At 45.3% G+C, this 25,330-nt stretch overlaps 1 protein-coding gene and 2 long non-coding RNA genes across 8 annotated transcripts in view; 2 read left to right on the top strand and 1 right to left on the bottom strand.

The window, feature by feature from the left end:
* Positions 1–1,362: 1,362 nt before the first annotated feature.
* Positions 1,363–6,099, bottom strand: LOC138109784 (uncharacterized). The gene is made up of 3 exons (XR_011150707.1): positions 6,059–6,099; positions 2,649–2,770; positions 1,363–1,561 (listed from the first exon to the last, which is right to left on the bottom strand). It is a non-coding gene; the product is annotated as an uncharacterized lncRNA (long non-coding RNA).
* An 865-nt stretch (positions 6,100–6,964) lies between these two features.
* On the top strand, positions 6,965–8,775 carry LOC138109053 (uncharacterized). Its single transcript, XR_011150236.1, has 3 exons — positions 6,965–7,154; positions 7,348–7,425; positions 8,432–8,775. It is a non-coding gene; the product is annotated as an uncharacterized lncRNA (long non-coding RNA).
* Positions 8,776–19,496: 10,721 nt separating this feature from the next.
* IRF2 (interferon regulatory factor 2) overlaps positions 19,497–25,330 on the top strand; it is a 40,626-nt gene continuing 34,792 nt past the window's right edge. For 2 of the 6 annotated variants that reach the window (XM_069013847.1, XM_069013844.1), the window contains exons 1-2: positions 19,497–19,782; positions 24,058–24,133. The gene's annotated coding sequence lies outside the window, so the exon portion shown is untranslated. Of the gene's footprint in view, positions 19,783–19,826; positions 19,933–24,057; positions 24,134–25,330 lie in introns of those variants that run through there. The other 4 variants (XM_069013845.1, XM_069013843.1, XM_069013848.1 and 1 more) reach the window with 3 other exon arrangements.

The following is a 25,330-nucleotide window of genomic DNA, read 5'->3' as shown; positions in this document are numbered from 1 at the left end:
TTTTTCCTCAAATTACTATTGTTCTTTTTCTCCCCCATCTGCCTTACCACCTGAAGTTGAAAAGAAGCCACCTTAAAGCATTGTATGCCATTGTACAGCCAGGTAGTAAAGTAGTGATTGAGACCTGGGAAATGCAGGTTCAAAAGGGATGCAGAGGAGGCAGTTTTAAACATTGTAGATGAGTTCCCTGATGACTGCCTGCTGGATAGGAGCAATCCTGTTTCTCTCTTGTGTAAATGTTCTGTGAGAAAGAGTTGGTCTATTTTAACTCATTGAAATTTCAGTTCTGGGCAGATTATTGCTCATGCTTCTGTTGAAAAATTAAATAGGCCCCTTCTTCATGTAGATTGTGAATTACAACAAGCATTTAAAAGGTTGTATGTTGTAAATGACTGGCAGGACTTGTCTTAATCTGCTTCAAAGTAATGGGGCATAGGGATATTCTTTGAGTTCTTAGTTATTTTGCTATGGAAAACTCGTGTCACAGAGTTTGCTCTTCTCTTAGGTTTAGTAAGTTCTGGTCTTGAGTCGTCTTAGCCCTTTAAAGGAAAATTATTGTACAGCTTTTCCAATGGTCTTTAAAATAGAGCAAAACAAAACCAAAGCTAGGCTACAACGAGTAGCAAGTTGGAGGAATGAGGCCTGCAGCATGAGACACACTGTGGCATATGTGGGAAGGGGATTTCTCAAGGTATGCCATGAGATATATGCTGGAGGGATTACAGTGGGCATGATGGCCTGGTGATGGGTTATCATTAATCTTACCTTAGCACTGCAATTGGCCAGATAGAAGAGGGAGTGATGCTTGTTCCACCCCTGGGTATGACCCACAGCCTCACTGTGTAACTCTCTCCATATCCCTCTTTTATATATAAAGTGGCTGCCCCACCCCACTGTTCATGACAGTACCAGGATTCTTGACTACAGTCTCACCTTCTCCCAAAAGTATTTGAAATCCTTCATGGCAGAGGATGAGAATGTGACCACCATGCAGACAAGTTGATGGGCTTGTTCCTCTCTCCTCCCTAAAGCAGGGACATCTCTGGTAAGATTTCTACCTGCACCAGAGCATACCTGGGAACACTTGTACATAGTGCTGTACTCTCAGATTATGTAGGTCTAGTGCATTTACCACTGGCAATCTGAAAAGGATCTGTTACATTGCCTGTTGCTCCAATAAACTACACTATTTGTTATTGTGTGGTCATGAATGAGACCAGACTTAGTGTAACCCATGTTATGCATCTGAGACCTCACTGAACACAGCCAGACTTAAGGGGCTGAATAGGTTATAATCAGAAAATAAACCTAGCCCCATCCAGCCCCTCTGATCTCTGAGGACTAGTTGGAAAGCAAGGGAGTTTATTTTCTGCTGAATTTCTATACTCTAAACACCAATCATTTAGTAGAGGTAGGGCTTAGGAAATGAGGTATTCCCATCAAGTCCTTTCAGGACAAGAGCTGCATTTTACTCCAAGTCAGTAGATTCCTTCAAGGCAGCATCTAGATACTTCTGAGGGATGATCTTCCAGTCTGTAGGACATGCCTGTAGAGACAGAGCCTGTCGGAGAAGGCAGAGGGAGAGGTGGTAACATCCTTTTTTCTTGTGTCTTATTTGTATCTGTCCTATTTTTCTCATGTCTTTCCTAAACACTTACTCTATTTGTAATAATCTTCCATCCCCCTGCCTCTTACCCAAGTTCAACCTTTGACTGGATCACATTTTCCTGATTATCCATGATCTCCCTCGCTCACCAGACCTCCTTGCCGAACCAAGTCAGGTGCAAGGCTGGGTGAAAACACTTTCATGAAAGTGAATATGGTACCCTGGTGGGAACAGTTCTTCACTTCCACAAGGAAGGCCTTCATGCCAAGTGTGGCTGCAGTTTCCAAGCTGACCTTGGAAAGCAAACACCTGTTTTCACCTGAAGATCTGTCACTACCTGGATCATCACTTAAATCGTGTCCAGAAGGCTTTTAAGAAGTCTGACATTAGTATTTTGCTGACTTGTGAAGTTAAAAAGATAGCATATGAGATACCTAACAACTTTTATTGTTTTCTAGTAAAACTAAAAAAAAAAAACAAAAACAAAAAAACCAACCAACCAAACAAACAAAAAAAAACCAAAAAACAAACCAATAAAACTAAAACCAATTCCATTTTTCTTTTTTGAATAAACACATTTAATGTTAAGCAATGGAAGGAGGAAGAAAGTAAGAGACCCAGGCTGAAACTAGGGATGCAACTCATGCTGTCTGTTTTACAGCAGGTCAAATACTCCCTTCTGGCTAAGCAAATCCTTATTTTGAATGCAGTCAGTCTGCCTTCTTCCAATAACAACCTCTGAGAGTACTAGACCAAGTACTAGGTCTCTGTCTATACATGACTCATTGCTCTTAGAAGTTCATATGGTTTCTCCCTAAACTTTAAACCAGATTAGTATACATTCACTGGATTACTATATAGTCACATGCAATTTATATTTTTAACTATAGATATTTTTTTTTTTTTGCTGAAGCCAGGCAGTATGTGTATGAAATCACATCTAGTGATTAGAAATTTTAGCAGTATGAATAATAACAGCTAAATTAAGACTTGTTACCCCATATTCTATAAGGAATGTTACTCATTACCAGGGAAAAACTACCTTTCAGCTGTATATTGCCTCCTGCTCTTGATTGCAGACAGCAGAACCATCACAGCAGGTCTCTGGCTTTTTGAGGGACCAGGGTCAGAGGTCTACTACTGCTTCATCACCACCGGGTGTCGCTGCAGATAGCACAATAATCTCCAAAACTCACATTAATGAGTCATTCAAAATGAAATCCAAACACCTGCTGAATGAAGCAACCCTTTCACAGCTGTCAGTGGTTGTTTGCTGTCTGTCAGCTCGTGTGTTTATTACATCCTGGGACTTGCATCCCAAAGTATGTGAGAACATCACATTGCTGCTTCCCAAGAAAGCCACCCTGTCTTATTGCATGTCAGAGTAAACCAGAATCAGCTGATTTTGAGGCAAAAAGGGTTGGTTTTGCTGCCCTAGACCTACACAGAGAATACTTCCAACTATGGAGCATGTCCCCCTGCAGATCCTTGTCATGCCACTAATAATCCTGTAATGTTTAATAAAAAAAAAAATCCACAGCACCCCCCAAAACAGGTTTTTGTCTTCAAACAAATGACTGGTGCAATAGCTTGCTTTGCCTGCATCATGACAGTCAATTAGTGGAAACAGAGAGGAGAAAGCCTTGTAAGCTCCTAATTTTAATGTCTTAAAATCAGATTCTGAATTTCAGATTTTCCTGGATAATCACAAACCAAAAAATTAGGACCTGGCTTTTCCACATAAATGAAACAATATTCTTTTCTTCCTAGAGATCAAGATGTTCTGTCATGGAGACTGTTGCATAATTAGAGTGCCTCAAAAGAAAACAAGATGCACAGTAGTCATTTCCCAAAAGTGATTTTGCCCATAATGCCAAAGGACTGGCAGTGGTGCTCTGCCTTTGCCTGCTGAGCACAAGACCAGAATATTTCTGTCTAGTTGAACATGGTGAGCTTTACAGGGTCTTACCTACTGAAATTCCATAGGATGGGGTGTATAGAAGACCAACCTAGACAACCTAATGGGTCCTCCTGCCTTCAAATTGTATACAGAAAGATGGACCAGTAACAGGTTTTCCAGAATATGCATAAAGCAGCAGTAGTATTATCTGAGTGGTTTGAGAGTATCTGATGCAAAGATGTACCAACCACAGTATTCCATGACCATTAAAAAAATGTTGGTTCTACTTATTTAACCACAAAACCTTTAGAAAGAGTAGTGGAAACAACCATCACTGGGCAATTTACAATCATCTGCATAAAAACATGATTAATAGTAAACACTAACAGGGTGATTTAAATTTGCAAGATCCTTCTCAACAGAGACAAGCATTTCCTCTTTCTGTCTACTTCTGATACTGAACACAGAACATTTTGTGTTCCCTTATTCCATTCAGCTAAAAGCCACTTCCTCAAATGCACAGCCCATACCTCTCCTGCATGATGCAATGCAAAAAGGCTGGTTGAAGGCAGGAGTAACCTTCTCTGCATGGAGTGCTTCTCATGCTGAGCCTCTTCACTCTTCTTTGCCTCCTCATCCTCACCTGGCTCCCCATGCTCAGCACACTCCCACATCACCTTGGCTGAGGCTATGAGATTTCTGGATGAGGGATGACCTTTAGGTGATGGGGATGCTGCTGCTGCAGGAGGTTCTGAGCCTGGACATGCACTCGGAAGACTGTGGCTTCCCCGCCTGACATCTGGTCCCATTGCCACACTGCTGGTAAGAGTGGTGACCCCACAGGCGTAGCTTTCTTCATTCAGCCTGCCTGTTGTTAAGACCTCAGGAAGCCAATAAATAACCCCAAGTGGGCTTTGATCTCTCTGCCCTTCAGGCTTGACATTTAAAGCCAAGAGTCCATAATTCTTGGTTAACCTTTTATTTCCCAAGATGGGAATAAGAATGCATGCACTATTATGGTGACATTGTCTCCTGAGATCTAGGGAAGATGGGAGAAGCATCAGAAGAAGGATCCAGCTTTACCAAGTCTCCAGCTCCACAGGAGCTCTGCTTTACGTTTGGTAGCTTCTGCTTGCTGAGGTGCTGCTGAGTGAAAGCACAGACTCACAGAATGCTTTGGGTTGGAAGAGACCTTAGAGATCACCTAGTTTCAACACCACCTGCCACAGGCATGGACAGCTTCCACCAGACTACATTGCTCAAAGCCCCATCCAACCTGGCCTTAAAGTTCCAGGGATGGTGTATCCATAGTGTCTCTGGGCAGTAGAGAATTTCTTCCTATTATCTAATCTAAACCTACCCTCTTTCAGTTTGAAGCTATTTCCCCTTGTCCTATCACTACATGCCCTTGTAAAAAGTCCCTCTCCAGCTTTTTTAGAACAGCTCAGGTATTAAATGGCTGCAGTAATGTCATGCTAGACCCTTCCCTCTACCACAGTGACCAACCCACATCCAAAGGCAAAATGAAAACCAGATTCTTCCACCCCTTTCACTAGTTCCCATATTTTATGCCTGCATGTGATGTATAAGCCTCCCTGGCCAGCTCTGCTCTAGTGGGGCTTCCTTGCAGACCACGTCTAAGGGCTCGGTGGCCAGCAGGACTCCAGGTTTCTGTAGGGTGGCACTCACTTTTCTAAGTAAGTCACAAAAGAAGAGTGAGGATTTGGGTCATACTGAAATCAGTTCGAAAGCAACAGGTGGCTTAGCTGCCCAAAGTGACCCAGCTCTGTGATGGTGACAGAAAAACAGCCTGAGCAGCAGGGAGGGACAGCAGCAGGGCAAGCAATAGCATCTGTGTCTCCAGTCACCAGCTGGGTGCTGCAAGGGCTGCATCCCCTCAGGATCAGACACAGGCTGGGTGAGCTGGGGAGACCCTGCTGGGGGTATGGAATGCAGGCTTTGCCTGCTGGGCCACATCAACACAGGCACGTTTTGATCAGCTTTTTCCAAGGGTACCACTGTGGGAGGCAGGGGGGAGGGCAGGGGAAGCAAGAAGGGCAGCAGTGAGGTGGGAGACCTGAGCAGGAGGTGAGAAGGTAGCACCTCTGACTGCAGCCTTGAACTACTGACCAGCAGCTCTGGAACCCTCTGGGAGAGAGGAGGCTTTGCAGCAGTGTATCAGCTATGCTGGGTCTTTCAACTTGGATGTTGACCTCAGGAATGTAATCAGAGAGCTGATTATAAATAGTTTGTGCAGTTGTTGATGAGATTAAAATGTGCTGCCACAGGCGGTTGGAAGCAAAGGGTTACTGCAGTGTCTGCTCAAGATGCTGTACCTCTGTCATCTATAGCTGCACAGCAAGTCTGAAAAGGGGAAGTGCTAAAAAAATACTCAAAAAATGGTCCCAGGGAGAGGGAAAAAGAGGAAGCAGCTTGGCTTACAGAACTGGGGGTGAGGGACAAGGGGGAAGAGGCCACGGAGCAGAGAAAATTAAGAAGGAGGGAGGACAGTCACTGCAAGAGATCCCAGTCCAGGCATGGGTCGGGCTTACCTTAGAACTAAAACATAACAATAACCTGCAATAAAAAAGACTAAACCAACAAAACCTGAAAGCAAGGGCATGCCCTAAATATCAGAAGTAAAAACCTCCAGGTAAACCAATGCTAATTGTGTTCAGGTGGCAGCATTTAATGGTGCATGGCAGAAACAGAGGGAAAAGAAGATAGGGAAGAAGTGCAAGCTGTGGCTGACCCAGCAGCTTGAGGCACCTGCTCTAGCTGAGAGTCGTGCCTAGCATTGTGAGACGGGTACAAAGCGTACCCAGGACCAGCTGGTTCTATCAGCCATGAGTTTAAGCAGTAGTTGCTGCCAGACCTGTGCTGCCTCAGAGAGCTGAGGAAAGCTCCAGGAAAGCTCCCTGGCAAGGCCCAAACTTTAGAACCTCAAAGACTTTGGGGTCATTATCCCCGGAGGTGTTCAAGAAAAGATTAGACATGGTGCTTAGTGCTATGGTCTAGTTGACAAGATGTTAATCAGTCAAGAATTGGACTTGATGATCTTTAAAGTCTGTTTCAACCTAAATGATTCTGTGATTCTGTGACTTCACAAGCAAAGGAAACAGCAGGCAGCACCAGTGGGGCAGAAAAGGAGGCAAGGAAATGATGCTGTGCAGTGTAGAAAAAGACCTGCTGTTTTTCTGAAGTTAGTATAGAAGAATTTTAAGGAGTAATTGGAGAGATGCCAGGAGCTGTGCAGGATTCTGCTCTAGAGCATCATCCAAATGGGGGTGTCAGCTGGGAAGAAAGTGGAGGAGCACTTGCTGGGCAGTGGGGCAAGGATGGCTTTGGTGGGCATGGGGTCCAGGAAATGTCTTGAAAACAGACAAGCAGGCTTGATCAAAAAACGATGTTTGGAAGAGAACAGTGAAGCAGCAGAGGGGTGCAAGAGGAACAGCGTGATGACCAGCAGTGGGCTGGGAAAACCACCAGTACGGCCACCTCCAGGAAGCTGTCTGTGGGAAAACCACCTGCGGGAGGCCCAGCAAAGCTCTGGCGGCGGCCGAGCTGCGGAGCTCTCGAGCAGGAGTTGTAGCTGTGAGGATGCCCTGCAAACGCCGAGTCACGGATCCTCTGCAGGCAAGCGTGTAGGTAAGGTGAGCTCTGCTGGTGTCTATCACAGGCTACTTCCACGTTTGGAAAGGTGCTGAGGGCTCCCCATGCTGTTTCCCTGCCAGCTCACAGCGCAGGCACACTGATAGAGAGAGAGATTATTCAGGACAGACTGACCTGGGAAGCTCCAGATTTCACTCTGTCCTGCCTCTGAGTTCAACCTGGTTTTCAGTTTGACAGGATAATGGATTAGCAGCACAGAGGATGGAATGGAGTTTGTGTCTGTGAATGAAGAAAGCCCTGAGGAGAGGTGAGTCAGGACAAAAGGAGATATGTATGGAGTGTTCCTCATTCTCTGCTGAAAGTTGGAGTACTTGGGAGAAAAACTGTTCATCTCTGAAATTCATAGATGGGAGAATTTTGCTGAGAGAAGCAGAAAAAGAAGTGTTGTAAAGGATTAAAAAGACTGCTCTGCGAGATGCTAAAAAGCACATTACTTTCTCCCCCTTACTTCAAAACAAAATAGTAGTTATCAGTCTTGTCCTAGTGACTGAAACACACTGCAGCTGAAGGCTGTCTTATTACCAACACCTGAGTGCATGCACAAGGGACAGCAGCAACATTCACAGGTCTCAAGCTCTACAAACCCATTTAAATCAATACAATATTCCCATTGATACAGTCTTCCCAAATTTTGGCTGAAGCTGTGTCCCTATGGCTGGATTTCAGCATCCCCTGGTGTGAATTTTTAGAACTTGGTGTTACCAGCTTGTAACACTATGGAAGGCAGAACAAAAAGCACTCCATAATCTAAAGGGATAATACCTTGGATATGTTTCTTACCCAAGGTGTAAACAGAGTGAGAAAGCAAACACTCTTTACTGACATAAGATATAGCAATAGAACCCAAACCCTATGAAAAGGGAAACTTCAGTTGTCAAATTTCCTGTGGCTTTATGCTTCCTGTTTATGTTCATTTCATGCCACACATATGAAGGGGTGAGGTCTCATCAGGGCTCTTTGGGTGCCTGTGGCTGTGACAAATGACTCCTGTGCATGTTTCTTCACTGGGGAGAAGGTGAATGACAGCTGCTGTGGGTCACTTGTTCCTGCACTGATCATCATGGGCATCTACAGTGTCCCAGAGATTAACCGGGTGTTGTAACCTGTGTGCAGCTGAGCAGAATGAAAGCAGTGCAAAGACATCATGACCTTCTAGGATTCCTTCATTTTAATGATGGAGGTGATTTTAAAAGAATCTACATCTCACAGGACTGATAATAACCCCACTAAACTTGCCACTGTCTTGCATTTAGGTTGCAAGTATGAAGCTTTGGGGAGATTTGCTGGGAGCCAGTTCACTCCTCTGGATTTGAGCTCTAAATCATGTTCCTTGTAATCACATCTGCAGTTAAATCATGAAGGCAAAGGGAAAAAAACATGGTGTGATACCAATCACACTTAATCTGGGAAATGAGATTCCAGCGTGGACGTACGTGTAGATGTGGCACTGAGTAACGAGACATTTCTGTGCAAAGGCCCTGCAAAGGACTGGAGCAAAATGCCACAAACCTCTGCAACCCAAAGATAAGCACTGAAAAAGTGTAAAAATACATAGGCAAGCTTCCTCTGCCTCAGGCTTCTTTCTTCAACTGTCCTGATCTCTCTATAACTGCAAGAGATAAGGTATCTGTAGTGGGGTTCACCATTTACCTCCTTTCCAAAACAGAGCATCGTTTGTTTTGCCATCTTGAAAAATATTGCAAAACACTCCAAACACTGATTGCAGGGATAAGTCAACAGCATTGCAGGTGCCACCCATTTCCAGGCTGCTTTTGCTCCATGTCCCAGAGGCGTATATGGGAGACAGTAGCACAGCCACAGCCAAACTCTGCAACTCAACTTGCTGAGGTCTCATGGGGATTTTGGTTGGGAAACGGGAAAACTGAAACTCAGAGCTAATGAGGTAAAGTGAGATCCTGAATGGGCATTGGGGGGATGGGAGAAAAGATGTTTTAAGGCACAGGCAGCCCTGCCAGCCTCACTGGCGTGGTGTTGGGCAGCGAGGAGGGGCCTTACCTGAGGTCTTACCTGCCTGCCCCCACTAACTGCCGTGGTACCTGGCAGTGCATCAAGCCCTGCTGTCTTACAGACCTTCAACTTCCAGCAGGGATTAGCTGGCTTTGGCCTGGTAAAATCAAGACAGCCATGTCCGGTCAGGTGGGCTGACAAACATGGAATAACAAAGGCAAGTGGACAGCAGTCCTGTGATAATGGGTACACAAAGAGCCCTCCAAGCCCTGTGGGTTTTGTCCTTTGGGCATTTCCTTCAAGTTAGCAAAATAACCAGCCTTAGTGTGCAAGCAACAGCACTGAAGTTCTGGCACAAAGTGGGAGATGAGGATCTGAAGAGCAACCTTACAGCACTGGACTTTTAGAGAGAGATCATGTTTTCACCAGAACCACTAACGAAGGGGGAAAAAGGGGCATTTTAAGCAACCTGTCTTTTTTACCTTTCTCATGTCTTCAGCTCATCAGGACTACCACAACTACTGCATCAAAAGCAGTGTGGTCAGCAGGTCCGGGAAGGTGACTCTGCCCCTCTATTCCACTCTGGTGAGACCCCACATGGAGTATTGAGTCCAGCTCTGGGGTCTTCAGCACAGGAAGGACATGAACCTCTTGGAGTCAATCTATAGGAGTGAATCTATAGGAGGGCCAGAGGGATAGAGCACTTCTCCTACAGGGAAAGGCTGAGAGAATTGGTGTTGTTCAGCCTGGAGAAGAGCAGACTATGGGGTGACCTAACTGAGGCCTTCCAGTACCCGAAGGGTGCCTACAGGACAGATGGAGAGAAACTTTTTACAAGAACATGTAGTGACAGGACAAGGGGGAGTGGCTTCAAACTGAAAGAGAGTAGGTTTAGATTAGGTGGTATGAAGAAATTCTTTACAGTGAGGGTGGTGAGGCAGTGGAACAGGTTGCCCTGAGCAGTTGTGGATGCTCCATCCCTAGAAATGTTCGAGGCCAGACTGGAAGTGTTCTGAGCAATCTGGTCTAATGCAAGGTGTCCCTGCCCATGGCAAGTGTGTTGGAACTAGATGATCTTTAAGGTACCTTCCAACCCAAGCCATTCTACCAATTCTATGAATCCAAACCCTGTGACTTTAGGAGAAAAAACCATAGTGTATCTTGATCAGTTTGGGTTGGTATTACAGTTTAGCTGTGCTGTCAAGCTGAGGGACGGGAAAGCAGTAGTATAGCTGAAGTACATGAGTAATCAGATGTGATGACAGGCCATGTAGTGAAGCTCTTCTCAGAGCTATCTTCCAAGTCTGCTCCTTTTTGCACATGAAACCATTTAATGCAGCGTTATTTGGCTCTGGCCAAGGGAGAGAAGTCATTGACTGGACAAACTGCGACTTCTCAACTGGTGAAGGGAAATGCTGCTGCTGAGAGTGCCAGGTGCTAAAAGTCACACTGCTTTGGATGACTGGTCATGGACCAGCACCAGCGGACAAGCAGGTACTTGCAGATGAGTTGAAATGTTCTTCTTAAGGAATAAGATTCCCCAGGTTGGAAAGAGAGGGGAGAGAATGTGATGAAAACCTTAAATACACAGTTCAGTCAGAAAAGAGTGGGGAAGCCTGCACAAACACTAGCAGCAGATCTGCTAACAGCTTTTGTGTAATGTTCTCTGTAACTGTTCCACAAACTATTTACAACAGATTTATGTGCATTAAGTTTTGGCTTGCCAAGCAATGAAACACTACCCTTTCTTTGAAGCTGATTGGGAACTACTAACACCTGCTTATCAGACTTTTACATATCTAGCCCAAGGTATAATTTTATAAGGCTTTTCCCTTCAGAGAACTCTTAACTCTTCAGCCAGATCCACTCCACAAGTGAAATGGCAGTGAAGGAGGAAAAGAAATGCCGTGAAATTATAAATAATTGCTTTTTCTCCACCTCTATTATACAGGGAGCAGGTGAGTCAGCATTCCCATGGAACTACTTTACTGTGAAAGAAGGAACTCCGCCTCAGCCTGATGGCTGTTTACTCTTGGCTCTGCTTTTGGTACCTGCATACTAAAACTTTCCTGCAGGGTTGGTTATTGGTTATAAGCATCATAACATGCATACCTGTGGAGTACTCCTTTCACCAGAAGGAGGATTTGCCACCCCACATGTAATTACTGAAAGCAAGGTGCAAATAGTAACCACAAGCACTTGATTTGTGTTTTTCAAAATAGTCCCACTATTGTAATGTACTACTGAAATCCATTTGGGTTCATGGGTCCAGGTGTCACGCCATGACTTACAGAGCTAAGGAAGCAAGCCTTCTCCTAGCTTTAAATTGCCTAAATTCTTGCTTCTGATTGTTGTTGTTTTACTTGAAATACTGAAAACACAAGCACAAATTAATTGCGCTACTGGAGAACCACCATACAAAGCAATATTATTTCTTGTAGCACTGTAGGAGAACAGTGTTCCTGAGACAGAGAGACACGTTTGTACCAGACACTGTAACACTGAGTAAGAGGAGACAGCTGTTATCTCTGGGAACTTATCCACAGGGACATAAAAGACAGTCTGAGAGAAATAAGAGTAATGAGGAAACCTCACAGCAGGCAGGTAAGACTGGGAAGGTAACTTAAATTTTCTGAGTCTGAGCTAGCACTGACTCCACTAGCCTACCTTAAGAGACAGTCCCTCTGAAGATCAAGGTTGATTGATCTCCTGGTTATTTTTTAATTCAGGCATTTTAGCCTGGCCTATTTAAAACTCCCCTGCACAGCAATGGTCTTTTATCTGTCTGCCTCTCTCTGATCTGTGCTTGGGAAGTCAGCAGGTAGGGTGCATCATGAGCCTTGCTTCTGCATTGCATGTCAGTAATTAAAGAAGCCATTCAAAATAAAGCTCCTACTCATGTTCTCTATTAATAGCCAAGAGCTTTCCTCCTCCCTTCCCCTCCCACGACCTCTTTCTTTTAAAGTGGTAAAGCAACCCTGTCCAGGGTTGTCCTTGTGCTCAGATACCAACTCAGCATCTTTCCAGCTGCGTTACAGCAGTTCTCTGAAGACCTCAAGGAAGTTTCCTCAAAAATATGCCACATAACACCCCAGTAACCCTATCAAGATCCCAGTAGCAACGAAAGATTATGGGAATAGATGACTTAAAACTGATGTCAGCTTTTACTATGCCATGAAAGGTTTCCTCTTCAGACCCTGACACTGACTATCCACTCGCTTCTGAAAGCCTCAGTTATGTGGGCTTAGCAAATCTGAGAGCAGGGCAACGGCCAGAGTGGCAGAAATGACTTGTCAAAAAAGAGGTGCAGTGAGATGGGCTGCAGGAAAGATGAGTCATGGACAAGCTGCACTCCAGAAACTGCTCAGCAGGGCCAGCTGCTGCCTTTCAGAAAATTAACTTGCTGGGCTTGACAAGCTAGCACTGAAGGTGCAGCAGAGGGGCTCATCTTAAGCTAGTCCAGTGCATCCAGAAGATGCTGCATCTGCTCTTGCTTTGAGAGGATGGTCAGTTGGATGTGCAAAGGTTATGGAGAAGCACTCTCGAGATCAGTGTTGCCAGGCCACATACATGAAGGCAGTCAGCAGACAGGATTTGTTATCCAAAAATTATTCTTCTGTTAATAACTAAACACTGATTAGGAAAGGTAAAAGAGCCAAAGCTTTAAAGAGGGTGGTGAGCTGGAAATGGATTTGTAACTTGTAGTGATTTTAACTTCAGAAAAGCCTTAAATTAACTGTTTATAATTGGGTCCCTCTTTTTTTTCTCTTTTTGTGGTCATGTTGGGTGGTGTTGCAGACTGAGATGGGGAGTGCACTGAGGATGAAAGGCCGGAGGTATATTTAAACAGCCTTCCAAACATGTAGCATAAGATGTGCACAAGGGCTGCTGCAGGGTCAGACAAGCTGGGGGGCACACAGAGAATTGACTGTTTTGTCAGCAGGAGACCCCCTGAGGAAGACCCCTCTTATTGGCATCTTCACCATTGAGAGGTCAGTGAGGTGGCCACATCCCAGCACCTCCTGCCTCTCCTCCTGACTTGGGCAGTGGTCCCTGATGATCCCCATTGCCCAGCAAAGGGGTGCACTGGCATGGACCATGAGAAGTGGGTATGGGAGCTGGGATGCCGGTTTGTCCATGTGGGCACATCTGTGAGGAGATGGCCAGGGCAGTCTGGGGAAAGTCCCATGGGTGGATTGCCTCCTTCTGTCCTCCTGTCCTCCAGCTTTGGAGGGGAGGCAAACACCCCTATCATGGGGTGGAACCCTCTCCCCACAAAGCCATACAACCAAGGCAGGATTTAAGGAAGAGTATCATCTGCTTCAGGGAGTGATTGATGGGGGAATGTGCCTGGTTAACATTTCTGCAACAAATATCCCTGGAAAGTCTTCTTTTTATGTGAAAATCCACTACAAACAGGAAGGTGGAAAGAGAAAAGTGTCTTTCCCCTCAACAAATAGAATTGAGCTGCTTTTCACAATAAATAAGTTTTGAATTAATAAATCAAAGCATGTGTTTACAGGTGATATGAAGCAAAGCTCTTAATATCTGATTATTATCCTGAAAAAACATATTCATTCTGCTTTGTCAAGCCAATAGGCAGCATATCACTTATCTTTATATTCTACCTCAGTTTCACTGGGAAAATTGCCATAAAAGCTTCCACTTCAGTGAAACACTCAATTAAAGCGGGGCTAAGCAGGATCACTTTCAGGTATGATCTGCTGAAGCAGCCTGGCTCCCAGCCAGGCTTTCTCTCCGCTCCAAACTCCACTCCAGCCCTGAAATGTCAAGATGCTGTACATGTTTTTAAAGGACTTCTTCCCTCCCTAAATTTTGCTGCAAGGGCCAAGAGATGTGAGTAACCAAAACCATCTCACAATGCTGTTAAGCAAATTCCTGGTTCCCTTTCTTCTCTCCTAGTAAATAAAATGAATTGTGTATAGCAGCTGAGCTGGCAGAGCGATGGGCTGAAGTACTGCAGCCAAATGAAAGCAGTGACAAGTAACATGAACAGACACTATAGTCCTCAATAGTGTTCTTCTGTGTCATATATTTGGTTGGGGATCAGGAGACAGGCGCTTCCCACCTACCTGTCCTCCTGCAGCAGCTTCACAAAGGTGTGACTTTATCCAGCCCTTAGCAAATTCAGTCAGAAAGAGCCAAATAATAACCTCTGACAGACATCTATTCTACTAAGAAATTGTTACACCTTCCCAATAATATTGGTCTGGCTGAAGCCACACCTTTGTGAAGACACTTGGCTTTCCTGAAAGTGTAAGAGGCTTTGAATTGCAACAGAAAAGTTTTATTTTGCAGTTTAGAGAAGCTCCTGTTTAGAGATCTGGTCTGAGCAGATAGATTTTTCCATCTGGAAGAGTTTTCCGTAATTATTACTTTAATTATTACCAATAAAAACAAAGCAACACTCCCACGATCTCATTTCTTAGCAATCAGAAGAACAGCACAGCTGGAATACGAGAGCTGAGAAGTGCTCACTAATTTAGACACCCCGTTAAGCCTCTCATGGGTGGGTGTCCCTGCTGGCGCAGCCCAACCACAACCAAAGGAAATATCCCATGGATGGATTTGCTCTGAAAGGCGTCCGGGAAATTCCCTCTTTGTGCTGCGTGAATAGCACTGGGGTGGTGCTGCCGGCACTCAGTCCTGCTGCTGCCCGTGGCTCCCTGCTGCAGCTGGCCTGGAGGGCCTCGGCCCGGGCTTCTGTCACCGGAGGTGACACAGCTGTGCTCTGCCGGGAACAGGCAGGGGCCTGAATCCTACAGGAGCAGTCTGAGCAAGCTACACACTACCCTGCAGCCATTAGAGTGGGAGAAAAAAGGGGGAAAGACCACAAAAAAGTTTGAGTTAAGCAACCTGGACTAAATGAAGGCAAAGAAGGAGGGGTGGGGGGCTCTCCCCATCCACAATTCTGTGTGCACACTAACTTCAGATGCATGAAGGCTCTCCCTGAACTCGGGAGGAATTGCTCATGTCCTTTCATTTAAGGGCCTATTTGCTCAGTTGGGACTTAAGCGAGTTCATTTTTTTCCCTCCAGAGGTTGGGTAAGGAAGAAGAGACCCAGCTCTATCTCCAGGGTTCTAGTAACAAACTTTAGTTTCTATGAATGTTAGCATGAGCATAAATACTTCTAGAACACTGCAGAAACACCAAAGCCCAGACAGTCCTTTTATTTACAACAGTATACACACAAAGTAAATGAAACAAAAACCCCCGAACAAACAACCCTCCAACAAAAGAAACTGATTTCAGAGGACAAATTAATTAGAACTTCTTAAAAGGTTAATCAAAACTTTTCCATTATACTTTGGGTGATTATTTGTGTTACAGTAATATGCAAATATTTTAAATTCTTAGCTCTAAAAATCTCATGGGTTTTTTGTTTGTCTGTTTTTCTCTTTTTTAATAAGAAAGCTGTCATTACTATCTAGTATCTAAAAATATCAGTGCTAAAGATTACATCAGCATCAGAATGCTTTTCACAGAACGAATTAAAACTGAAAATAAATTTAACTGTGCATCATATTTAAAAATGGGTGTAGGCACTCAGGAAGATGTGGGTAATAATACTAAAGTAAGACTTATAAGATTATTGCAATTTATTTAATTTCTTGATACTGGCCTGTACTGTAAATTATCTTTCCTACTTTAATGTATCAGAAAAATAAACAGGTCAGCTGTAAGTGAGTAGGTAAACTTGAGTACCAGCTCCATGAGAAAATTCAACTACTCCAATTCTGCATATGAATAGTTCAAATGCCTGTGACAGTGATTTTAAGAACCAAAATGATGGTATAGTCAGCTCCACATAAACACAGGGTAAAAGCCACAACAAAAGCAGCAGAAAAGGGAAGATATCATAAATGTTATTAAGCTTTCCAAAATATTATTAAACTTAAAAAAAAAAAAAAGAGATGGTTGGCATATTTATTTACCTTCTGGAACTTAAAGGATTCCCAGTTTGAAGGTTTTTTCTCACAGAAATGAACTCCAGGCCAGAAAAGTGACTCATTTGTAAAGGAAAGGCAGGATGCTAATGGAAACAACTGATTCCAGTAGCTGGATTCTTAAGGAAGGTAATTAAAGAGTAAGTTGCAAACTTTGGCAGTTCAGCAGAAGAAAAGCTGTGGATACATGATGCTTCTGGGTTAAAATTTCTGATTTTAAAACTGTCAGGTCTTACTGAAAGAGCAAAGTCACGAAAGGTAAAGTCTCTTTTTGGATGGAATGAGTCACTGCTGAAAGTTAAGTTTAGAGAACAAAAGCTGCCCATTCCCATTACCTTTCAGCATTAAAAAAAGAAATCACAACAGAAGATTAAACATCTGGTATAACTTCTGATTTTATGGTGCTAGGAGACATGGAGGGAAAGGCCTTTGTCAATGCACAGAACGCATTAAGATCCTTGAATGTGCTCTACTGAGATCATGTGAAGGTGGTAGAAAGAAATGACAAGAGCAAGCTGCAAATTCTGCCCAATGGCTTGGCTAGTGTTCTTCAGGGAAGCCGACTGTTTTCTTAAACCGAAACCAACTGATGTAATTCATGGCAGTGCCAGTTTGTGAAGAGTGCCCTCTGAGTGAGAGGTTAAATTATTAAATTTTTTCTACACAATATTTACTGATACATAAACTACAGTATTTATCACAGGTGGCTCATCCTGCAAATAAATTAAAAGCACACACTAGAAAAAAACCAGCTTCTGAGTATTGCAAAAGCCAGCCTGAGTGGCTCTACTCTTTTCTTGGAGAGAAGTGTTGGAGTACCTGTATATGTTGCCCTGTACCTTTTGCAGGCATTTCTAGTCAGGACTTTTTAAAGGATGCCAAAGAGCTTCTAGCCTCTAGAAATTTGTGGCTTTGGGGGTGCTTGAGGCAGAGTGGGTGCCTTTACATTTAATAGATCTCATGGGGTTTTTTCTTCTGTGAATGTGTACAGGTGCTTTTTTGGGATCCCCTCTGAACTATTGGCGCCTCAAAGGAGGATGTCCTACCGTTTAATTACCTGCTGCACAAAGATCCGCCTTCTTCTGTTTGCTTTAAGTTGGCCACCTGCTAGTTTCACTCAATGCTCTCTAGTTCTTATATTAGAAAAGAAAGCAAATAATCCACCCCTTCTCCTCTCTACTCATGATTGTGTATTCTCTCTAGTCTGACTGTTTTCTGTTGTTTATCACTTTTCCATCCTATATAATTTTGGTCCCTTAAATCCTTGAATCACTCTAACATAAGTGTGGCTCCATATTTTTGTTTATGTTTGTTGCGCTTCTGTGGATTTTTGCCATTTCTGTTACACATGGGCCAGAGCAATCATGGGGAGGCATGTTGCAGCCCTCCCCATTCTGTTCTTTGTGTTTTATCCTGCCATCTTCCACCAGCTCTGGGACAGTTTCTGAGTCTGAACCAATTCTTCCATGAGGTATTACAACTGTTAGATCTTATTTCTCAGTGGGAACAAGTTGGCTAGTAATTTCTCACTTTCAGTTTACTGCTCTCTAATCAAACCTGGCTATGTGAAATGTCTCCAACCTGGTCAGAGGGTATTAACACCCTGCTGTTATCCCAGTTAGACCTTAAGTCTATAAAAATTTGGCTTTAGTTGCTGGAGTTTGCTGATTTTGCTGCTTCCTTCGTCATGGAGTTCATAGCCCCTTTTCCTATAGCCACAGCCTAGTCTGACCTTCCTATACAAGCTGTGGCCTGTCACTGTCACTATCATGTCTTGCTGATTATTTCCTTTCCCTGCACATCTATTCAGTCAGCATGCCAATTTGAAGCCAGGTGTCCCATGTTCCTCATTCTCATTCCACTGTGGCTTCATGGAAATCAGTCTCTTCTGGAAGTATCTGGGAGTATCAGCCATGTGAATAGGACCTTCCTTGCTTCTGTTGTGCAGCTGCTCTGGGAATCTGTGTCCCTCCACATCAGTGTGGACCTCTCCTTACTGCTGGGAATGTTTCTAGAGAAGTTTAGAAGGAGATGCTTGATTTTAGTGTCTTACCTGCCACCCTATGTCTTGCTTCCCAAACCTCTTCCTTTACCTTTCCTACTTCACTGGTGCACATGTGGACCACAGCCACCTCCTAGGCTGCAGTGGTTTTTTGGGAGGTGGTAGATTGCTGACATCCATGGGTCTCTGCCAACCAAAATCATTTTGTGATTATGTTCTCAGTGCAAGGAACGTCTTTTCAAAACAGGAGATCTCGTCACCCACAAGGGTGGACTTCCTATCCCATTGCTAGCTCCGCATCCTCTGCATGTCCAGGGATGCTGCCACAGAGGGTCCTCAGAGCACACAGCACCTGGGGAACACCTCCCTCTCCATTTGCTGTACAGCTGGAGAGCACACAGCTCCTTAACCACTCCCCTGTGCCACTCCCTGCACACCCCCTGTGTCCCGGCACTTCTCCCACCGCTGACAGCTGTGCATCATGCAGCCACACAGGGAGCTGCACTGCTTGCCTGCCTGAATGCATGTATGTACCTGCATACAGCACATGTATAGATACGTGTGCATGTGAGAGAGGCATACACCTGTCTGTCTCCATATACAGTCTTTTGAAATTACTATATTTCATATCTCCTCCAGCCTCCAAGTGCTGTTTTCCTTTATCATTTATGGCTAAGGCTAGGAACGGCGCATTACAAACTCTCCTCAGTCAATTTTATTTACTGTAGTTTCAATCGGGATTATCAAAATCCTGTCGAAAGCTTTGGTCTCTACATTGATTCCATAACTAACAGCGGTTTGTAAAATCTATTGAAATCCAAGAGCTCTCTCTTGAAGTATGCCAGCTGCTTGAGCCTCGCTGGGTTCAAAGCGATCTGATCTGTAATTGCCCTCGTTGTGGAACTACGACATTGTCCTTTTTCAAAGGCAGTGACAGCCCTAGCATGCGCGTGTACCAGACCGAAACCAAGACTCCCACCTCAGCAAGAGGGGCTAGAGACGCAGGGACCGATTCAGTCGCTGCTGGTCGAGCTGAGCGGCAGGGGTTCCTCTCTGGTCCCCGGGAAAACCTGCTTTGAGCCCTGGGTTTGTGCGTCCCAGAACAGATTTCCCTCGCTCCTCGCTCCCTGGGGCTGGCTCCAGCTCTCGGTACAGCCCTTGCGGGACCAGCGAGTGGTGCGGGAGGCCGGGGATCAGCGGGAGCCGGTGTCGGGCGGGGGGGCAGTGGCGGAGCCCCGCGCTGTGCCGTGCCCCGGCGCTGTGCTGTGCCGTGCCGTGTTGTGCCGTGCCCCGGCGCGGCGGTGCTGTGCTATGCCGTGTTGTGCCGTGCCCCGGCGCTGTGCTGCGCCGTGCTGTGCCGTGCCCCGGCGCTGCGGTGACGGGCGCAGCGCTTCCGCGCCCGCCGCCGCAGCCCTGCCCCCGCCGCCTGCGCGGCCGGCCCGGCCCGGCGGAGAGGCGGGGGGATTTCCAAGCGCCGGCGGCCTCGCCGCTTCCTCTCCTTGTTTTGCTTTCGATCTGGCCCTCTCTCCGCCCGGGCAGAGGCACTGAACTTTTAGTTTTGCTCCCGCGATTATTCAGCGCCTGTTTTCATTTCCATTTCGTGTCCCCTGGCAACGGCGGTAACCTTGAGGAATTATATAAGGGCCGCGAAAACGGGCCGGCAAGGTAATTTTGAATTGTTTTCTATTTTTTCTATTTATTCTTTTCTTCTTGTTTAATTTTAATTTTTTTTTTTTTTTACCGCATTGCCGCCGTTTCCGTGTGCGAGGCACCGGGGGCTCCCGAGCAGATGCGCATCGGTTTTAAAAACAAAAGGTCGGGCTGCAGGGTCCGGGGCCGAGCCCGATTCCGCTGCTACATTTGAGACGGGGCGGGGGGGGGGGAAGGGAAGACGCGGCCGCGGCGAAGATGGAGCGGACGGGGGGTACCCGCCGCTTCCCGGGTGGGGAGGGAGCTCGGACGCACAGACAAAGGCGGGGGCGTTGGATCGGGAGGGCCGCGGCGCGGGCCGGGCCGGGCCGGGGGGGCCCGCACTTGTTGCGGGGCTGGCGGCTGCCGGTGGCTCCGACAAGGGAAGGGGAGCGGCGGCGGCGCGGGCGGAGGGGCCGCGGGCGGGGGTCGCTGCGCCGCGGGGGGGGCGCTGCCCGCGCGGGGGCCGGGAAGGGGCGTGGCCCTGCCCCCCCGCCCCGCCTCGCGGAGGGTCCGTTACACAAGCGGCGGGGCGGGGCCGCCCCCCCGGCCCCAGCGCCGCAACCCCCCCGGGCCAGGGAGGGAGCGGGGGCCGGGGGCATCCCGGGATCCCAGCCTCGTGAGGGCACGGCAGCGGCAGTGCGGAGCGAGGAGATGGAGCGGGGCTGGGGGCGGTCAGGCCGCGGCGGGCGGGTTCCGCGGGAGCGGCGGAAGGCGGAAGTGGCGCGGCCGCTCGGTTCCCTGCAGGAACAGCCTCTCGGTTCCCTGCAGGAACAGCCTCTCGCGCGGGCCCGGCGGCGCGGCCGCCTTTGCCGGCGCTGTCCTGCCCCACACCAGCGAGCGGAGGGCCAAGCGCTGCATCTCTAACCCCAGAGGGAAGTTAGGAACCAGGATTTTCTTTGTGTGCAGTACGCAGGGCCAAGTTTCAAGCGCCTTGCGATGTCTGGGATTGAAGCTCCGACCCTGAAGGGTCGGATCCTTCGGTCCAGGGTCCCAGAGGTACTTAGGTCTTTAACTCACGTTTTGATTAGTGTGAGCTCTTAAACAGGAGGGTCTGTGTCTTAACTTTACTTATTTAGACACAGAGCTCAGATAAAGGAGTTCCGGAGTGCAGAACTTTCCTTCCGGTTAGTGTACAGTTGTAATTTATAGCCCACCTTACCGTGCTAAGGTCTTGCAGACAGCATTCTCTTGAAGGTACAAGCAGTTGTAAATTATGATCTCAGTTTCTGGAGATGAAATACGACATGTTTAGGTTTACAGTTATTTTATTTAAGTCTTAACAACCTTTGCAGAATGCATGTGTTAGTACCTTAAAAAGAGAGTTGAGTGGAGCAGCAACATTTAAATTCACCCTAATAGACACAGTCACACAAAAGCAGCAGAACTGATTTGTGAGGCAGATGGTTTCAGTCGCAGTCTTTCGTTGTCACCAGCCACTTCTGATGCATCAGTGTCCTTCTTTGACCCCTGTTGGTAGCATGCCACGAGGAAATTACTTCATGTGCCCCTTTCTTTTTGCTGGTAAGCCATGGTGGTAGGAGCTCCAGCTCCTTAGACACAGTATCACTTCATTGTGGTCATGTGCCACACTGCAGCTCTTCAGTGAGGTACAGGCACGGCAGGGTGTCAGCCTGCTGAGCCCTGTGTTATCCCTCTGAGGTTGGGGTCCCTGGTTGGCAGATGGCAGGTAGAGCAGTCAGTCATTATTATTGTTTGGCACATATATTAGCACTGCCACCCAGTTACTTGCTGGTGACAGAAGTGACAGATTTTAGGAGATGTCAAGTCAGACTCCAGAGAAGAGCTGTTCACCACACACCATGCTGTGTGGAAACGGGTAGCCAAGAGGTATGAGAAGTAACATGCAGGCTGTTAGGAAGGGGGGTTAAAGGCCCCATTCTCCACTGAGCAAAGGTCTTTGATGTCTGGGACCGAGTGGAGTTAGAGGCAGTTTTAATACAGAGTTGAAAAAATGATGAAGAAAAAAGGGTGCTAAGATTCAAGAGAAAATAAAATATTTTTGGAATAAATAGAGTCTACATTAGAAGCATAGGCTTTATGTAAATAAATTTGCAGCCAGGCTATGTATGCCTTCAATAAAAACATGTACTTATATATACGGTACATGTATTAATATATGTTTAAAAATCAAACAGTGGGAAAAAGCTGGTGGATGAAGAATGTAAAGTTTGCCATGACACATCTCTCTTGAAGTGGTGCACCAGCTCCATGGTGTTAAAACATCTCCATGATAGAATACTTGGAATATCAAAAACTTTGTGGATGCATAGAGAGGACAGAGTAGCTTGCACGTGCATGATGTGGGAAACTTTTTGTTAAAGAGGAAATAACTGTTTGGGGAAGTAACACAGGGTCCCATGGCTTGATGTTCTAGGCCTGTATAAGAAGAGTAGAGAGATTAGGGCTATATGACTGACTGCCCAACCTAGATGTTGATAATAATTGTCCTGTATTAAGGGAGCGTAGAGAAGCTCCAAGAGTAGGAAATACTATCATTAATGGGAGGCCTCACTTGCCCCCATGTAGATTATATCATGGCCCAATATGAAATTTGCCCAGGTGCCAAAAAAACCTACTTTCTGGGTGTAGCTTGTACAGATTCTCTGGGGGGTAACAACTCTGGACAAGGTACTGGCCAGCAAGAATTTTGTTCAGAATTTTGCATTCAAAATCCCAGCCAGCTCTGACATGACAGGGATCATAATGTCCTTAAATTCAATTTATGTTTCAGGAGCAGCAAAGGCAAGAGCTGTTGTGGCAGTGTTTAGTCTTCCAAAGTAGGTCTTCATATAGCGAGGAAAGAAATTAATCAAATGGTGAGACACAGCCAAAAGCGTAAAATAGTTACAAGTGGCACGTAATTCTTCAAACTAAACTAAACCATGACAGTCATCTGTCAAAAATACCAAAAAAGCTGAGCAGGCCAACAAGCAAAGTAAAGCAGCTCAGTACAGGTGAAAAGACGTCTTTCAAATGTTTTTTCTTCAAATGTGAAAGGTGGAAAAGAACATAAAATCTGTGTCAAACACAATAAGGTAGGCTAAAGAGTCATGCTGCTAAAGGCATGGAAACAGTTAGAAAATACTCTTTGAATTGCATCAAACCCAGGAAGCCTGCTGATAAGTTATCCATGCATAGGAGGAGTGCCCAAGGAAGATAAAGTCAGCGGAAGAGTGAAACAAATTCTCTGAGCCTTGCTTCACGGAGAAAGAGTTTAAGGAGATTCTCTTGCAAGAGGCTTTCTATTTTTTTAAGGAGTGAACGTGTGGGGGAATTTTTCCCAAAGCAAAGTGGCTGTGAGAGAGGATATGAGAACAAACCATTAAGAAGGATGAATATAAAGCAGGAGGTGATACTGGTTGCAGAGTTTTGAAACAAGCGAAATGGAAAGTTGCTGATATGTTGCCTCATGTGTGTAACTCCCTGAGTAGGCCTGCCTTGGTGCTCTAGAAACAGAATGTAACAAATGAGCTGTCAATTTTCCAGGGTTTCTGTGGAGACTGAGAACTCAAGGACGGGCATTTTCGGCTGATTGGTTGTTTGCCAGGGCTTGGTGAATGGGACTAGTGAACATGTGTATAAATGTGAAACAAAGACTAGGCCTGACTTTTGTTGCCGGGGCGTTGCCTGTCATGACTTCTAGCGTTCTCTGAAGGTATTGCTGAGCTGTTGTCTGGTTGATACAGTCCTTACTAAAGCAGGGCCTGTTTCAAGGTGGGATCAGTTTGCTTTGGGCTGTGCAGTCATGGCCAGTTTGCTCAATGAAAGGAGGTTGTACCCCTCACCCCAAGTCTTCCCAGGGTCTATGCCGTTCAAGGGAATGAGGAAGGGATAGGTGGGGATGTGACAAGTTTGCTGGTTGTATTAACTCATTTGGAGCATGAAAATTCCAAAGGCTGAACCACAAAGTCTGCAGAAGAATCTTGTTTTGAAAGTCTGGATGTAAGTTTGCAGATGAAGTTCAGTACAGACCAATTTCAGTGTAATGCACATGGAAGGGTTTGCAATTCTTATTTCCTGTCCACAAAATGAAGTCTGAACTGACTTTCTACTCAGGAAAAAATCATACAACATATATAATCAAATGAAAAAATGAAAACATCTCTGCCAAGATGTGGCTAATAAAGGACAGGACAGGTTAGAAATTATTAGGAAGGAGTTAAAAAAAGAAATAGAAAACACCATCGTGCCTCTACAAATCCATGTTGGTCCCCTCTCCTGATTCAGGAAGCAGTGGAAGTTGCTGAGCTACAGAGGAGGATGTCAAAGATCATCAAGGGTATGAAGGAGCTTTTGTGAAAGAGTAAGTAGCTTGGAAATGAAATGACTGAAGGGGCCATGGGGATATTCTTTAACATCATTAGTGTCATGAGGAAAGTGAAAAGGTAAGATAAATGAGACACAAATAAAACAATTGGGAGGCAACTTCAAAACAACAGGTGTTTGTCCTGCAATATGTGAATTGGGGTGCTCACAGTCACTGCATGTATGTCAGGAGTTTACTCAGGTTCACGAGTGATTAGGCAGTCTGTGGGAGAGAAACTTGCTGTGCAACTTAGCAGTCAGGACAGTTCAGTATCAAATTCTGGGCACTGACTGCTGACAGAGAATTACTGCAGATGCTGATCAAGTATTGTTGCTGAAAACTGCTAATAGAAACTTGCACTGAGAAGCATGAACTCTAGTGCATTTGCAGATAACAGAGAGAGGCAAGGCCACATATTGCCCTTTGCTATGTGAAACTTGTAGCATAAGATTTTATCAAACTTCCAGGGGAAAAAAAAAGTCTATGATGATCCTGTTTAATTTGGGCTTACTACCCTAGCCCTTGTTAACCCAACACCTGGTTAAGTCAGGTTAAGTGTATCCTTTATGCCTTTAGCATTGCATTGGAACAGTACCCCTGCAAAATTCCTCTGACATTTGCAGGATTAGAACCTCAGCTTGTATTTTGTGCATCATATATTGAAAGTCATAGTCCATTTCTAGGTAAAGATACAAAACTAATCACGTGTTACTCTTGCTTATCTCTGTGTCTCATTTGTAAAGATTGCTCTTTTGAAACTTGATTCTTCAAAGGCCTACAATTATTGGGATATTGAAGGCATAGGCCATAAGACAGTGTTTACAGAAGTTTTATTGTGGCTTGTGCTACTACAAACTGTGATTAGTGCAAGATATTTTCTGTTTCATCCTTTGAGATCTCAAGTGCAAAACAAAACAACAAATAAGTAAGCTGAAAAGATTCTGGGTAGAGTAAATGAGAGGAACAGATTTGTTAAGTTGCATATTCCTCATATGTGAATAACATTATGCAAAAAATCATTTGGTGTAATTAAATAATTTCCTCTTGGGTTTTTTTGGTTTTGGTTTGGTTTGGTTTTTTTTCAGAAGTTTTATTGGAACTGTATGAAGGTTCTTCCTTGTAGTGACTATGTGTAAACTCTTGTGTTAAGATTAAAATAGCCACTAAAAAGAACTGAAACCAACAATTAACAGT

This window comes from Aphelocoma coerulescens, chromosome 4 (assembly GCF_041296385.1).
Source record: "Aphelocoma coerulescens isolate FSJ_1873_10779 chromosome 4, UR_Acoe_1.0, whole genome shotgun sequence".
NCBI lineage: Eukaryota > Metazoa > Chordata > Aves > Passeriformes > Corvidae > Aphelocoma > Aphelocoma coerulescens.
This window is presented reverse-complemented; position numbering and strand designations above follow the sequence as displayed.